Source organism: Grampus griseus, assembly GCF_964374135.1.
Source record: "Grampus griseus genome assembly, chromosome: 1".
NCBI classification, from domain to species: Eukaryota; Metazoa; Chordata; class Mammalia; order Artiodactyla; family Delphinidae; genus Grampus; species Grampus griseus.
This window is the reverse complement of record NC_139017.1, coordinates 102,802,768-102,820,877: the sequence shown is the minus strand read 5'-3', so window position 1 is coordinate 102,820,877 and position 18,110 is coordinate 102,802,768. Positions and strand designations below refer to the sequence as shown.

The window sequence follows — 18,110 nt, the reverse complement described above, 5'->3', positions numbered from 1 at the left end:
TGAGATTACTACAAGCAACTCTATGCCAATAAAATGGACAACCTGGAAGAAATGGACAAATTCTTAGAAATGCACAACCTGCCAAGACTTAATCGGGAAGAAATAGAAAATATGAACAGACCAATCACAAGTAATGAAATTGAAACTGTGATTAAAAATCTTCCAACAAACGAAAGCTCAGGACCAAATGGCTTCACAGGCAAATTCTATCAAACATTTAGAGAAGAGCTAACACCTATTCTTCTCACTCTTCCAAAATATAGCAGAGGGAGGAACACTCCCAAACTCATTCTATGAGGCCACCATCACCCTGATACCAAAACCAGACAAGGATGTTAAAAAGAAAGAAAACTACAGGCCAATATCACTGATGAACATAGATGCAAAAATCCTCAACAAAATACTAGCAAACAGGGGCTTCCCTGGTGGCGCAGTGGTTGAGAGTCCGCCTGCTGATGCAGGGGACATGGGTTCATGCCCTGGTCTGGGAAGATCCCACATGCCGCGGAGCGGCTGGGCCCATGAGCCATGGCCGCTGAGCCTGTGCATCCAGAGCCTCTGATCCGCAATGGGAGAGGCCACACATCACAAAAAAAAAAAAAAAAAAATACTAGCCCGCGTATCACACACACAAAAAAAATACTAGCAAACAGAATCCAACAGCACATTAAAAGGATCGTACACCATGATCAAGTGGGGTTTATTCCAGGAATGCAAGGATTCTTCAATATACGCAAATCAAACAATGTGATACACCATATTAACAAGTTGAAGGAGAAAAACCATATGGTCATCTCAATAGATGCAGAGAAAGCTTTCGACAAAATTCAACACCCATTTATGATAAAAACCCTCCAGAAAGTAGGCATAGAGGGAACTTTTCTCAACATAATAAAGGCCATTATGACAAACCCACAGCCAACATCGTCCTCAATGGTGAAAAACTGAAAGCATTTCCACTAAGATCAGGAACAAGACAAGGTTGCCCACTCTCACCACTCTTATTCAACATAGTTTTGGAAGTTTCAACCACAGCAGTCAGAGAAGAAAAAGAAATAAAAGGAATCCAAATTGGAAAAGAAGAAGTAAAGTTGTCACTGTTTGCAGATGACATGATACTATACATAGAGAATCTTAAAGATGCTACCAGAAAACTACTAGAGCTAATCAATGAATTTGGTAAAGTAGTAGGATACAAAATTAATGCACAGAAATCTCTGGCATTCCTATACACTAATGATGAAAAATCTGAAAGTGAAATCAAGAAAACACTCCCATTTACCATTGCAACAAAAAGAATAAAGTATTTAGCAATAAACCTACCTAAGGAGACAAAAGACCTGTATGCAGAAAATTATGAGACACTGATGAAAGAAATTAAAGATGAGACAAATAGATGGAGAGATATACCATGTTCTTGGATTGGAAGAATCAACATTGTGAAAATGACTCTACTACCCAAAGCAATCTACAGGTTCAATGCAATCCCTATCAAACTACCACTGGCATTTTTCACAGAACTAGAACAAAAAATTTCACAATTTGCATGGAAACACAAAGGACCCCAAATAGCCAAAGCAATCTTGAGAACGAAAAACGGAGCTGGAGGAATCAGGCTCCCTGACTTCAGACTATACTACAAAGCTACAGTAATCAAGACAGTATGGTACTAGCACAAAAACAGAAAGATAGATCAATGGAACAGGATAGAAAGCCCAGAGATAAACCCACGCACATATGGTCACCTTATCTTTGATAAAGGAGGCAGGAATGTACAGTGGAGAAAGGACAGCCTCTTCAATAAGTGGTGCTGGGAAAACTGGGCAGGTACATGTAAAAGTATGAGATTAGATCACGCCCTAACACCATACACATAAATAAGCTCTAAATGTATTAAAGACCGAAATTTAAGGCCAGAAACTATCAAACTCTTAGAGGAAAACATAGACAGAACACTCTATGACATAAATCACAGCAAGATCCTTTTTGACCCACCTCCTAGAGAAATGGAAATAAAAACAAAAATAAACAAATGGGACCTAATGAAACTCCAATGCTTTTGCACAGCAAAGGAAACCATAAACAAGATGAAAAGACAACCCTCAGAATAGGAGAAAATATTTGCAAATGAAGCAACGGACAAAGGATTAATCTCCAAAATTTACAAGCAGCTCATGCAGTTCAATAACAAAAAAACAACCCAATCCAAAAATGGGCAGAAGACCTAAATAGACATTTCTCCAAAGAAGATATACAGACTGCCAACAAACACATGAAAGAATGCTCAACATCATTAATCATTAGAGAAATGCAAATCAAAACTACAATGTGATATCATCTCACACCAGTCAGAATGGCCATCATCAAAAAATCTAGAAACAATAAATGCTGGAGAGGGTGTGGAGAAAAGGGAACACTCTTGCACTGCTGGTGGGAATGTGAATTGGTACAGCCACTATGGAGGTTCCTTAAAAAACTACAAATAGAACTACCATATGACCCAGCAATCCCACTACTGGGCATGTACCCTGAGAAAACCATAATTCAAAATGAGTCATGTACCAAAATGTTTATTGCAGCTCTATTTACAATAGCCAGGAGATGGAAACAACCTAAGTTGTTTCCATCATCGGATGAATGGATAAAGAAGATGTGGCACATAAATACAATGGAATATTACTCAGCCATAAAAAGAAACGAAATTCAGCTATTTGTAATGAGGTGGATGGACCTAGTCTGTCATACAGAGTGAAGTAAGTCAGAAAGAGAAAGACAAATACCGTATGCTAACACATATATATGGAATTTAAGAAAAAAGAATGTCATGAAGAACCTAGGGGTAAGACAGGAATAAAGACACAGACCTACTAGAGAATGGACTTGAGGATATGGGGAGGGGGAAGGGTAAGCTGTGACAAGGCGAGAGAGAGGCATGGACATACATACACTACCAAACATAAGGTAGATAGCTAGTGGGAAGCAGCCGCATAGCACAGGGAGATCAGCTCGGTGCTTTGTGACCACCTAGAGGGGTGGGATAGGGAGGGTGGGAGGGAGGGAGACGCAAGAGGGAAGAGATATGGGAACATATGTATATGTATAACTGATTCACTTTGTTATAAAGCAGAAACTAACACACCATTGTGAAGCAATTATACTCCAATAAAGATGTAAAAAAAAATAAAATAAAATAAAATAAAACTGCCATTTTTATTCCACTCCTCCAACTCCACGAAATCTATTCGTTCCCCTCACCTCATTCCAAAAGCCACTTCTGAACAATCCCAGCCCACTGTAAACACTGTCTCCTTAACATCTTGTGTATGATTTGTTCCATGTTATCTTCTGCTCAGAGCCGAGTCAGAATGTTCGAAAAAGATAACATGTACTCCAAGCCTTTAATTTTGCAGATTAGCAAACCAAGAATTAGAAAGGCTTGATGATTGGTCCACTGATACACAACTTGTAAGTAGCACAGCCAAGACTTATCCACAGGCCGCTTTGTAATTATTCTGTGGTCATTCTCGTGTTTCTACAACATTCGCCTTCCAATTAGAGGCTAACACCCTGCTTTCTTCTTCTGACCTCACAAAACATCTCAGTTAACATCTACTGAACACCTGCACTGTTTTTCACAATTTCTCATTTCAACCTCTCAACAACTCAAGGAGACAGATGTCCTTAACTCCACTTTATAGTGAGAAAAGTGAGGCTTAAGATGCTAAACCACCCCCAAGGTCACCACCTAATAAATCCTGGCACCAGGATTTGAGCCCAGGTGTGTCTGAGTCCACAGCCTATGCTCTTAACCACTACACACAGGAGCTCCTCCACTATGGACACCAACCAGGCCCTGCAGAGACATTCACTTTCTGATAGGGCCAGTCTGATTAGATCTGACATACGGGATAAGTTATTTTGTTTTGAAGTCATGGAGGCAAGGCTCAATCAGCAGTTTTCTTTTACTTCATTCATTCATTATTTATTAGCACCTACCATGTGCCAGGCACTGTTCAGAGAGCTGGGGACACAGCAGTGAACTAAACATGACACTGTTTTCATGGAGTTTACCTTCTAATGAGAGACAGACAATATATGATGTGTCAAATGGTGGTAAATCCTGTGAAGGAAAAATAAAGCAGGTTAAAGAGAAAGAATGATGAGAGGAGAAATGTTACTTTAGATAGGGTGGTCAGGGAACGTGTGATATTGTGATTTATAAGAAATATGTAATTGGTCTTCATCTGTTTCTGGCACAAAGCTCTTAAACTTTGGAATTTCCTAAGTGACAAGAGAGAGAAAGGTGTCTTTTGTTATGTTAATGAGGTCAGTTTTAGACCCCACCTAAAGATGGGGGGGTGGCTGTCAGGAGAACTAACCACGTGATTAGAGGATCGGAAATTTCAGTCCCACCCCCTACCCCTACCCATCCTTGGGAGATTACCAGTGGCCAATGATTTGATCAATTGTGCCTACGTGAAGAAGCTTCCATAAGAACCCGAAAGGACAAGGTCCAGAGAGCTTCTGGTTGGTGAACACATGGAGGTGCGGGGAGAGTGGGGCACCTGGAGAGGGCACGGAAGCTCTGCGCCCCTTTCCCACATACTTTGCCCTATGCCTCTCTTTCATCTGGCTGTTCCTGACTCATATCCTTTTATAATAAAGTGGTGATCTAATAAGTAAAATGTTTCTCTGACTTCTGTGAGCTGCTCTTAGCAAACTAATCAAATCCAAGGAGGGGTCATGGGAATCTCTGATTTATAGCCAGCCTGGTCGGAAGTACAGGTAACAATGTGGACCTGTGACTGGGACTGGTGTCTGAAGTCCAAGGAGGAGGTCCTGGGAACCTCCAATCTGCAGCCAGTGGGTCAAAATCCCAGGTAATAACCTGGGCTTTTGACTGGTGAATGAAGTGGACAGTGGTCTTTGAGTCCTTAACCTGTGGAAGATGATGCTATCTCTGGGTGGACAGTAGATAGTGTCAGAGCTGAGCTGAATTCTTAGACACCCTGCCAGTGTCTGAGAATTGCTTGGTGGTGTGGAGGGAACACATTCTCCCAAAGTGGGATCAGTGACCAGAACCCTTTTTAGAAGGACTCTCAGATGAGGTGACATTTGAGCACAGTGATGAGAGGCAGAGCTATGAATATCTGAAGGAAAAGCATGCAAGGCAGTGGGGATAGCAAATGCAAAGACCCTGCACTGACAGCATGCTTGGTGTGTTCCGGGAGCAGACCACAGTATAATATAGTGGAAAGGGTGGGGACCCAGCCTACCTGGGTTCAAACCTCTGCACTGCCTCTTTCCAGTGGTGTAACTGTGGGCAACTCAATAAACACCTCCATGCCTCGTCTATAAAGTAGAGATAATGATTCTATTTCCCTAATGGGGTTGTTATGAGGATTAAGTAAGTTAATAACATATAAAGCACTTAATACCTCATAGGTTCTTAGGGTTCAGGAAACGGTACCTTTGATTTTTAACTAGGTCATTGACAACAGCTCCATTCAAGACAGTTTACTTTCAATTTGATGGTTTTGAATCCCAGGGTTAAATTATGCTGCAGCTTCGTACATGGCCAATAACATCCTACTAAGCCTTTGACTTCCTTGGCTGGACTTCCTGTCCTGATGAGGAGGGCTCTGTAGGAACCATACTGATGTTAGCACAAAAAGAGAGGGGGGCAAATGCCTCTACCATCACTGTTACACTAACATAAATGAGTTCCACACCCAACCTAGCCCCCACCCGCAAGAACTGGATGCTTCTTCAGAAGTATAATTTACCACCCCTTGGATTTAAGTCATTGGTTTCAAAGGACCAGATCCCCACCAGCACCACTGAGAGAAGCAAGTGGTAGTTTCTTTTTTTTTTTTTCTTTTTGGCCGCACCTCACGGCATGTGGAACTTCCCCAAACAGGGATGGAACCCGTGCCCCCTGCAGTGGAAGCGCGGAGGTCTTAGCCACTGGACCGCCAGGGAAGTCCACAAGTGGTAATTTCAACTGCTGTCTTGAAAAGGGTTAAAAACCTCTCTGCAAAATTAAGACAGTAATTTAATTTTTTAAAAATCCTTTCTCCAATGTCCTTTTTGTCTAAACTAAACATTTCTTTTCAAAGAAATTGGAACATCAAAGCAAAACTTAAGAGTCTGGCCTGGCAGTCTCCAGACTGTTCCTTAGAGCACAGCCCCAAAGCAACTCTAGAAGGTCCAGTGAGCAGCCCTGTACATGGGCCCAGAGCCAAGGGAAGATGTCAGGGCCACAAGGAAATTCTGCTCCTCTGCCCCATACCCTCTCCCCCAGCTCTTTTCTTTAATGCTGTGTTTACTTTTCATCTTTGCAGTCCGATGGGTTAAAGGGCAAACCACAGGCAGAGAGAAACCACAGCAAGCCCTAGCCTTTTAGAGGTAAAATGGGAGTCTTCCCAAACCACTTTTAAGGCTGAGGAGAACCCACGGTTGCTGCTTCAAGTCAGACAATTAAAGATCAAGTCAGACAATTAACGAGGTCAGTGTTCTAGTCTGACAGGTCTAGAATGAGGCTTTTTAAAAATCAGATTCTCCTTCTACACATATCTGATGGTTTTCCCTTTTTAATGCCATAAATGGACATTTAACTGGATGTATAAGAAATCCACAAATCTTGCTTCTTCTCATTTATTTATTCATCCAACAATATTTATCTAGTGCCTGCTCAGTCAGTGCAGGACTCTTCTAGGTGCGAGGATTCAACAGGGAATAAAACATATAAAAATCCCTGCCCTTGTGGAGCTTACATTCTAGTCAGGGGAGACCGACTATAAACAAGATATATAATTATACGTGAGGTAGAGATAAATGCTAAGAAAACAAATAAAGCAGAGAAGAGAGAAAGGAAGTATTTGGGAGTCTTTGTTTTTTTTTTTGTTTGTTTATTTTGTGTTGAGTAAGGACCTACAAGAAATGAGCTCTGTAGAAAACCATAATTCAAAAAGACACATGCACCCCGATGTTCACTGCAGCACTATTTACAATAGCCAAGACATGGAAGCAACCTACATGCCCATCGACAGACGAATGGATAAAGAAGATGTGGCACATATATACAATGGAATATTACTCAGCCATAAAAAGGAACGAAATTGGGTCACATGTAGAGACGTGGATAGACCTAGAGACTGTCATACAGAGTGAAGTTAAGTCAGAAAAAGAAAAACAAATACTGCATATTAATGCATATACGTGGAACCTAGAAAAATGGTACAGATGAACCAGTTTTCGGGACAGAAATTGAGACACAGATGTAGAGAACAAACGTGGAGGGTGGGAGTGGTGGTGGTGTGGTGAATTGGGAGATTGGGATTGACATGTATACAATGATGTGTATAAAATGGATGACTAATAAGAACCTGCTGTATAAAAAAATAAATTAAATTAAATTCAAAAAAAATTAAATGAGCTCTGTAGATATTTGGGAGAAAAACATTCCAAGCAAAGAAAACAGCACATGCAAAGGCCCTGAGACAGAGTGTGTCTAGTATGAGGAAGGTAAAGCAGGTCAAGCAGCTGGAGCAGAGTAAACAAGCCAGAAAGCAGAGAAGTGAGGTCAAAGGGGTAACAGGCAAGGGAGTCACCGGCTGGTTGTATAGCGCTTTATGGATCATTATAAGGATTGGGGTTTTTACTCTGAGAAAGGCAGGAACAAGAGAGTGTTTTAATCAGAGGAATAACAGCATCTGACTTAGGTTTTATCAGGGCCATTCTGGCTACTGGGTGGAGAATACTGCAGAGGGGCAGAGGGAAGCAGTACTCCCAGCTGTGCAGTCTTGGGCAGACCACCTAACCTCTCTGTACCTGGTTGTTCTGCTCTTTAGAGGGACCTGAAGAGAATTATTTCTAAGCCCCAATCTAATGCTAAACTCTGTGATTCTGAGTTGATTATTTCCTTTGTCTTTTCCACAAAAAGTTATAATTTATATCAGCTGTAAATTTGATCTTTCCCCCAAGCTTTAACAGAAATGGAACCAAGCTGAAGAATTCAATTTGACAACATGTATGTCATGCCCATGCCACACACCTAGGATACAAAGATAGTGAGACTCAATCCTGCTCTAGAAGTCTACAATCTGGCAGAAGAAGAAAGTAAGTTCTCACCAGGCAGCAGGAGAAACGCTGCAAGAGAAATACAGGGAGGAAGCAACCAACCACCTGCCAGGGAAGAGCCATGTGAAGCTTCACCAGAAAAGCTGACCATGGAGATAGCCTGGATGAGTAAGCAGGGAGCCACAAGGAAGGAGGGAAAGGAGAGGATGCTAGAGAAGAGACCAGTACTAAAGAAACAGGGCATGAGAGCACAGAGCATGCTCTGGAAACCAGAAGGAGTCTGGTATGAGCACAGTGAGGTTCACAGAAGAAGTGAAGGAATGATGGCTGAAAAAGTAGGCTGAGCTACCTTGTAAATAACCAGATATCCCATGCCAAGGATAATGGAACAGCAGACACTTTTAAAATGTAAGAAAGGAAAACACAGATCTGTATTTTAGAAGGTACCAATCATAATGGATGAACAATTTGAGATAGAGATGATGAAGCCTGGAAAACCAACTGCAATATGTCTGCAATAGTCCAGGTGAGATGATGATTTGGAAATGGAGAAGAAAATGTCAATTGCAGGGTTTGACCTACAGGTCTATTTGCCAATTCCTACTCTAGAGCTAAGATTGGTGTTTACATGTTAAAATGATGGAGAAAAATCAAAGGAATAATAATATGTCATGATACGTTGAAAATTATATGAAATTCTACTTTTTGTGTCCATAAATAAAGTTTCCTGCAACTCGGGGAAAAAAAGAAAATGCCAGTTGAGATCTGCTAAAGGTAAGACACCATGGGATTTGCGGGATTCAGCTGGGGCAAGTAAGCAAAAGGAAACTGAGTATGCCTGAGGCTCCTAGCTTGATAACTGGTGCCACTTACTGACATGGGAAATAAAGGAGTTGAGACTGGGGACCACAGAGACATTGTATGTCGGGTTTGGGACTTAGTTCTAACAGTAAAACCTACAGAATAGCCAGGTAGCTGCTGGAAATAGGGTATAGCGTATAAAACTGGGAGTTACTGGCATAGGCGTGGCCACTGAAGCATGGAAACATGAACCAGATGCAAAAGGGCAGATGCAAGGTGGAGAACGCCGACCCGCACGGAGCGAGCACTGAGAAGGAAAACTGAAGACAGATCGGGCAGGAAATGGGGAAAACCAGGACAAGTAGTTCCCGGAAACCAAGGTAATAAAACGTGGGGGAGACTAAAGCAGCAGAGGCACCAAAGAGAGGACAATGAAGATGCTGACTGAATACAAGCACGGAATTTTGCACTTCGCACCTTTTCTGGCGCCCGCCCATCATGGGTCACGGTGCAGTGGGCGTGGGAGCCTGCCTGCCGCAGGCCGAGTTGTTAACCCGAGGTGAGAAGAAAAGAGCCAGTAGCTGCACACCACTGGCCCCGACGGACTACGTTGTTATCAAAGATTCTGTACCATCAGGAAAGTTTTATTCAGCACTCTGGAGGTGTAAGGTGTGAGAAACAGGAACTAGGATCTGTTTTGGTGGTGATCTTCTGGCGGTACAAAGGAGATTTCTTAGTTAACACCTGCGTCTCATGGGACCACTAATCCTGAAACTAGCAGCAGGCTTTATTTAAGAAAGGCTAGTTGCTTCCGACAAGTGCTGAGGACAATATCTTCACCCACACATCATCCAACTCCCAGTTAGGCTTCTCACCTCTGATTCTTCTCACACTAGCATCGCTAGTCTTTCTCCCAGAGCAGAGTAATGCTAATCCACAGGGACTACATCTCCGCTCAAAGCATAGTATAAAGTATAACAAAAAACCATAGCATCAACTACCTGGTATGATGCTGGAACCATAACCTGGCACCATTCAGACAGGAAAAGGCTTTACCAGTAATACCAGCGGGGTCCCAAAACACTGAGACCAAGCCCCTCAGTCTCAGCAGAAGCTGCCTAACTGCTCTTCTGTTTGCTCTCTGAAAAACAAAAAGGAGCTGAAGGAGGAAGAGTCTTTAATCCTAAAATTATTCTTAATTTCCAATATAGAATGCTTGAAAAGCATTTGAAAACCAACAGAATAACTAGCAGATTTTTTTAAATGTGCATCTATGGTCCTTTCTCCTTTACCCTCTGAAAAAAAGCAACCCAACCCCCAAATGATCATTTTTCTTGGCCTAATTTCCCTATTTTTGTGATTTATAATTGGAAACAGGCTGTTTTTTCCTGGCTTCAGAGAACAGGATCTTCAGAGCTAAAAGAGTTGCCAACTACAGAACTTCAACCTTAGCAAAATTTCTTTTGCAAATCTCTTACCTGTATAACTACTTGAAATATATATTAATTCCAAAGAAAACATTTAAATGCTTATTATTATGCAAAAGTGAATTTTCTCCTAATAAATTAGACACTCCCCTCTCTCTCCTAGCCTCCCTACTTCGTTAAGCTAAGTGGGACCCTTCTGTGTGTTCAGTTATCTCCCATTTGAACATTACCAAAGCCTTACCCAACAACATATCTATATATGATACTTTCTGGAAGTGGGGTTTTTTTTGGTTTTTTTGTTTGTTTGTTTTTATTTAGTAGAACTGCCTCTACATGAAACCTCCCTGTTTGCCCACACTGAATGAAATTAAAACCTTGAATATCATAGAGAGCAGCCACTCTAATAATGAAATAAAGATGCCTCAAACTGAAAAAGGCATAAGTACCAAAAAAAAAGAAATGTATCAAGTAGGTCATCCTTCCCCTGGCTCCTGTGTCAAAAGCATGATGCATCCAATGGCTGCACAGTATTGTAATGGGTAAGTATGATGGACTCAAAACAAAATGGCAGGTGCTACATATTTTTTCGTGATTCACATGGTATATCATGAATACACAACAAGTAACTATCTCTATAAAGACACAAAAATAAGAAAACTAAGAGGAATGTCTGCTCAGAAAGGCTCTGACAAAAAGAGATAGACCAGCAATAGTAAACATGCCCATTTAGAAGATCAGAAACTTCTCCCACACACATAGGGAAGACCTTGCACTGCAGTGATGCAAAATGTATGTAATGAGTCAATGGTGCTTTCCCTTGAAGTTGAATTTCATGTGCCAGCCAATTGCACAAAGTAGAATATAACAAAATGAGACGTTTTTTCTTTATGGACTCTTAGAAGGAGAGTTTTGTGTTTGAGTATGTTTTGCTTTAAAGAAAAAAAAACAGAAACAAGATAAAACAACACAGGGAGTATCACACAAAAGTACTTAGGGCACCACATGAACACAGGGTTTTGAGACTGGAATCTAAGTATTTCACCCCAAATAACCTTCCAAGTATTAAAAAAAAAAAGCAACGTTCTGCTCCAGCAATCATCATGCAGTTAATTATAAAATGAAATTTGCAAACAGCCACCAGTGTATTTTTGCATCCAATGACCAATTTCATATGTCAAAACACATAAATTACTAAAAATGCTAACTGAATTATACTCCCAAAAGGGAATCTTTTCACACACCAAATGAAATTAAGTATTCATCAAGTTTCCATTAATAAAATAGTATAATAAGAATTTTAAAAAAGAACTCCAAAGTTCTGCTAGACCCTCCACCTGGTCCACTTGGTGTTCTTACCTATCACTGGTGGTTAGTCATCATGACTGTAAACTCCAGAGCTTCTCCCAGGGCAATCTGATCACAGGAAAACTCAAGGACTAGGATCTGTAAAGACTATTTTCTAAAGATCATTTTTTTTCAGGGACTAAATCAACTTGAATGTGTTTTTACAAATGGTCCATCTGCAAATTCAAACAAAAACCTGACCTTCAGCATGTACCAGAAAAATGAATTATGTGCTTGGAAGGACATAACAAACAGCACCCAATTCTTCCTTCTTCTGCAAACAGCACCGAATTCTTAAGTCCCTTTTCTCCCAGAGCCCAGTGTCCTAGAGGTAGGGAAAGTATATGCTTCTGGATTACCATCCTTTTCCTTAAAGTGAAGACAGAGCTAACACTTCAGACTTGATTCTAAATTATTACTGTGGCAACAATTTAACATTAAATCCTAAAAATGAACTTTTATATCACTCTGAGTCCTCTTCCCAGACTTGAAGCTTTCAGCATTAAAGGAATTACCAGCACTAACAACAGACTTTAATCTTTTTTTTCTTATAATTATCTTAAACAGGAGATATCAGGATAGCCTAAGGGTGTGCTTCTGGAGCCCACGTTTCAGACCTTCAGGGATAATCTCAATTTTAAATATGGTCTCCATCCCTTATACCCCTACTTGTCAGCCTATTAAGTCTTGCTGTTTGGCCTGGAAAACTGAAGGATAAAACAAGTAAAATAAGGTCCAAATAAGAGGGGCCTCAATGCAGACATTTTATGAATGTTGCTTCAAACATTAAATACTGCACACATCTTGGTTGAGAAATAAAAATTTCTCCCTAAGAGAAGGAAGAATGCTCAGAAATCTGTGCTAAATCTTAAAACTTTGCAGAGAAAATAAATCTCAATGTCAGTTAACAAACAAATGTGCTATTTCAAAAGATATAAAAGAAATCTAAAAGTGGACAGAGCCCAGGAAATGGACCCAAATCCTTTTTTGTAAGGCACTTCCAAGCTGTGTTGATTTATTTCTGCTTTACTAGAAACCAAACAAATTAGCAAAAGCTTGTGCTTTATGAAATGCTACAAAAAGACAATGCTATCATTCCAAGTGTTACTCTGAAGATGTGGAACCAGAGAAATTACTGCCATGAATCTTGGTGCAGTAATTCTCTTCCAAAGCCACAAATGCCTTAGATTCACTCTTCTATATTCCAAACTATCCGTGTTCCTAAAGGCAATATAAGATTGCTTTTAAGCTAAAGACCCTTAAAAACATTATCTAACTTGAGTCATGCAAAGTTCAAAAAGTAGTTAACATTTTTTAAGTTTCAAAATTTCAAAAGAAGTTGAAAAACATAAGAAAAACACTCCAGTGGACAGACTGAAACAGTGATAAAATCATTTTCAAAATAACTGTTGAGTAAAAAAAAAAGAAAAGAAAAGAAAAAATGAAGACTGTCCTCATTAACTAATGAACCTGACGATTATAATTAGTTTTTGTCCAATAGCAATGAAAGAAGAAAAAATACATTTTCAAAATGGATTATCAAGAACAGGGGTAATTTTAAATGACCACAGAGCAAATTCATCCAGGAAAAATATTACAGCAATGTTAACTGTTAGCAGTCATCCTCTAAATTTTAACAGTTCTGTCTGTTAAGCTTAAGATGTAAAGTCAGGAATTTCCACAAATTTATGATCCCAAGAAATTGGTCATCACTTAGGTACTAAAGAAGTCAGCAGAGATCACCTTCTTAGTACTCAAAGGACATTTGAGTTCCCCAGGCACTTAGGCCCAGAGCAGGCCCTCAGAAAAGCAAGAGTCACCTGACTTTTACAAGATACAATCAAGTTTGCATGCAAAAAAGAAAGATTAATTCCTTTGAGTCTTCAAAAGAATGGGACAATAGTTCTCTTTAAGCAAAAAATTTTGTCAATGTGTATAAGCTTTCCTAAGCCCTAGGAAGCCTTAAGGCCTCCTGCTATCAGAGGACTGAAAGAGGATAGTTAATTTGCCAAACTCCAACACCAGGAACCTTAAGCCTATTAGGGAGTTGGGGCCTGATAAATGTTTGCTGAATAAGTAAACTAGATGAGACCCTGGAAGACTAAATTAGACTCTAAACAAAATGCTACTCTGAAGTGTAACTGCAATGCTGAGATTTAGAAAGAAAGAACTAAATTTGAAAGGTATTTTAAAACAGGATCCACGTGCTTCCCTGATGGCGCAATGGTTAGGAATCCTCCTGCCAATGCAGGGGACACGGGTTCGAGTTCTGGTCTGGGAGGATCCCACATGCTGCGGAGCAACTAAGCCTGTGCACCACAACTACTGAGGCTGCGCTCTAGAGCCCGTGCTCCTCAACAGGAGTAGCCACCGCAGTGAGAAGCCCGCAAACCGCAACAAAGACCCAACGCAGCCATAAATAAATAAATAAATAGATAGATAAATAGATAAATAAATAAATAAATAGGAACGAATTATAAAAAATAAAATAGGGCTTCCCTGGTGGCGCAGTGGTTGAGAGTACGCCTGCCGATGCAGGGGACACGGGTTCGTGCCCCAGTCCGGGAAGATCCCACATGCCGCGGAGCGGCTGGGCCCGTAAGCCATGGCCGCTGAGCCTGCGCGTCCAGAGCCTGTGCTCCGCAACGCGAGAGGCCAACAACAGTGAGAGGCCCGTGTACCGCAAAAAAATAAATAAATAAAAATAAAGTAGGACCACCTGACCCCTAACTTGGTAAATAAAGTTAAGTCCCTACTACCTGATACTCAAGAAACAAGAAAGGAAACTGGCCTACAAAATTCAGACAAAGATTGAAAACCTTTTTTAAAAGTCAGTTTAACTGTTTTTGCAAGCATGTTAATTCCTAAATATGGTTTATATATTTATCTATAGACACACTGTATCTATACTCAACAAATATGATACTTCTTAACTATTGCCATACTAAAATACAAGCCTCTGAAAAATGCACTGGAATAGAAATGCTGTTACTCAGCATAACAATCCCTTATTGTCTTGCACTCAGATGTTAATGAAAAATGATAATGACAGGATTGTGAGTACACCAACCTCCCTGAGAACAAATTCACTATATCCAGTTTTCTACAAAAGACAAATGAGCATCATTACAAAAGGATTCACAATGGATCTCTCCAGACTCCCAGTTCTCCTAGATAATCTGAAATATCATTCAAAGTACACAAAATCATTTTACATATGCCTCTTAAGGAAAACAAATGGCAATAAACTGTGTGTGTACTTAATATCTGTCTGGACACCAGAGAGTTCTTGACATATATCCAACATGTAGGCCCTGTCGTCAGTCATTCTTAACAGTAATCAGTTGAAATTAAACCCAGTTCTCCATAGTCAACTCGGAAGGCAACTTGGTTATTTTGCTAGATAAAGCCACACATTGTCCATTCCTGAAATGTATGTTTAATACTCTAAAAACTGGTTTAGGTGCCTAACGGACATCAATACATAGTGTGTTATGCTCCCCCTATTGGTTAATATTCAACATAACAATGAATTCCCCAGGGGTTGCCTTTGAAGTGCTGGGGTTCAAAAGAAAGTTGGTGATTTTTATGTTTAAAAACATGAGCTGGATCAACAGTTGTTAAGCAAAGCTGCCATGTAATGGTCAGATTCCATCAAAACAGGAAAAATTAAAGTTGACAAAGACAAACTGAAGAGCTGAAAACATGCTGAAGCCTTGAAACACTAAACAATGCAGAATTATAGCCAAAAGCAGAGAACATCAAGAAACAGAGCAACATCCTTTAGCTGACACAATGGCATGAAATCAATTTCATTTTAATAGCCCTTAAGGGGGTAAGAATTATTTCCCTGCCTTCTGTGCCAACCCCAAGCTGTTTCCTAAGGAAGCCATGTAACACTGACCAACGATGTCCGGAGAATTAATAAAAGAAATGAAGATTAAAGATCCGAACTAATTAATACAAATCAGAGTTCTATGTATAATTACTTGGGGTCAGTTTCAGAGGAGTTGTAATTTGGCGCCCCCCTGGGCAGATCACCTAAAGTAATCACAGATACCTGATTTGTGTTTCAGGAGATCTGTGTTCAACTCAAATGGGAAGCTGAAGGATGGGAGAAGACGCCTGGACTCACTGCACACAAATCTGACTGCACTTGCTGCTCTCTGCTGAGTGACTAAGATAGCCCTGGAGTCAGACAGAACTAACAGTTGTGTAATAGCTCAGTTAAGGAACTAACCTCTAGTGTCTTACCTGTAAAATAGGGCTATTAATACTGTTTTTTCCAGAGGGTTGGTGTAACGATTAAGTGCCCTAAGTATTAGGAGAGTGTCTGGCACAGAGTTTGAGCCCAATAAACGTGAGCTATTATTATTATCAGAAATTAATAGCTAATTTCACACTGAAGTACCTGTTTGCAATCTAAAGTAACATTTCAGAAAAATTAAAAGGTCTTGACATGTGCTTTGCTACTTGTAGAGACTTCTCTCCTCCCAAACCGCTCGCTTACTTCTCTTGGAAGGGATGCGGAGTTCAGAAGAAGCCTGGTTCCCTATCTCAGTCTGTCATTCCTACCATCCCGTACCCTCCCTGCTCTTCTCGTCCCCACTGGGCTCAGGACAAGCACCGCTAATAGCCATGCAGCGCTTGCCTGGAGCCGGGCACTGCTCTAGTACTTTATATATTTTAAATCATTCAATCCTCACAGTAACCTTATGAGGCCAATACTGTTATTATTCCCATTTCACAGCTAAGAGAAATTCCCATTTCTCTCAGCTCTTTTTGTAGGCACATTAAGTTCTACTCTGTCAAGGTAATTCAAGCTTGACAAGCCGGTTCCCTACACTAAATGATTCTGGAAAGTGAGGCAAACGCCCTAATAAGAACAAGACTGCAAGAAGATTCTCCTAGCAACAGTCCAACTTTCCAGCGTATTCTAACCAAATAAGCTGGCTAAGGTGGCTAGTAAGTTAACGCGGGAAGGAGGATTCTCTGCGGGGCTCCGAGCTGCAGCGCTCGGCGCCTCCAGCACAGCACCCCGAGGGCGCGGCCCGCAGGGAGCGTAGCTCACGTTGGTGCTCAAGTCCCGGGGCCGCAGCCTCTGCAACGGCAACTGCGTGCAAACCCACAACAAATCTCTCCCACCGACGCTGTCACGAGCTCAGTGGGAAGTGGCCAGCGCGCCCCGCGGAGGTCAGAAGAAACCGCGGAAAGGAAGAGTGAGGGCAGGCGCGGAGTAGATGTCTTCGCCAGCACAGTGCAGCGCCCCGAGCGCTGCCCACCCCGGGGCGGCCGCTGCCCACGCACCTCGGAGTGTAAACACTAACAGACCAACACCGCCCCCACAAGCCCGGGGGTCCGGGCGGCCGGAGCGACCCCCGGCCGGGAAACAGGCTCGGACCACCGCGCAACGCCGACAGGCACCGCGCAGCCTGCAGAGCCCTCGGCCGGAACGGGTGCTGGGCTAGCGGTGCGGCCAAGGGCGTCCCGGCGCCGGCGGCAGTGCCGCGGGGCCGAGCCGGCGCGTACCTTGGAGGCCATGTGTCAAGCGGAGATCCACCCGCCACAAGCTGGAGCGAAGCAGAACGAAGTTTCCCCACCCCGCGCCCGGCGGCGGCGAGCTCCGGCAGCTGCTGCGCCGCGGCACAACTACGCCATCCGGACCCGCCGGGGACTTTCTCCTCCTGCAGGGAGCTCAGGGAATCGCGCAGGGAAAGTGGCCGGGCACGAGAGCCGCCGACTTCCCTCCCTCACTCACTGGGAAGAGGAAAGCGCCGCTCGGCGTCCCCGAAACCCTCGATTACCCCCATCGGGCCGACCCAGCGCACTCGCTCCCCCTCACACACGCGGGCGGGGACGGGCAGGACGCCACAGCAATCAGCGTGCGGGGGGAAGGGCGCTCCTCCTCCGCGGTCCCCCCGGGAGCTCCGGGCCGCGGAGAAACTCCTCCTCCCGCCGCCCGCCTCCTCTCTCTCTCTCCTCCTCCTTTTCCTCTCAGGCTGACGGATGAACCCCGAGCGCTGCCACAGCTTGCCTTTCCCTTCGGACCGCGGAGGGAGGGAGAGGAGAGGAGTACCGGGAACTGCTGTGCTGCTGTGCGCCCAGGCTGGGGCGTCGGGTCGGGGGGTCCCAGTCGTCGGGGAAGAGCCGGATTGGGGCGGGGGTGCGGGGGGGTGGAACGTGGGCGCGAGCTGCAGGGATTCCCTCCCTTAAACTAGGTCCTTCCAACTTCTCAGGGCTCTCTGGAAGAGTTAGTTGGGTTATTTGGTTCCCTCCGTCTTGATCTAAAAATTCTAAAACCTCCAGTAATCTGATCACGCCCTCTTGCCCACTCGCTAGCAAAAGTCCCCACGCACACATTCATTCTGCCCCTGGTTGTTTTCCCGCCTCCAATGCTGTTTGCTCTCTCAAGATGCGCTCCGATGGTGGGTCTTGCCTCCTCATCTTTAACAGCTG

At 42.7% G+C, this 18,110-nt stretch overlaps 1 protein-coding gene across 3 annotated transcripts in view; it reads right to left on the bottom strand.

The window, feature by feature from the left end:
* The window catches only part of TGFBR3 (transforming growth factor beta receptor 3), a 205,829-nt gene extending 188,391 nt beyond the window's left edge, over nt 1-17,438 (bottom strand). For all 3 annotated transcript variants that reach the window (XM_082655951.1, XM_082655953.1, XM_082655952.1), the window contains exon 1: nt 17,184-17,438. The gene's annotated coding sequence lies outside the window, so the exon portion shown is untranslated. The remainder of the gene's footprint in view (nt 1-17,183) is intronic.
* Between the last annotated feature and the right edge of the window lie 672 nt (nt 17,439-18,110).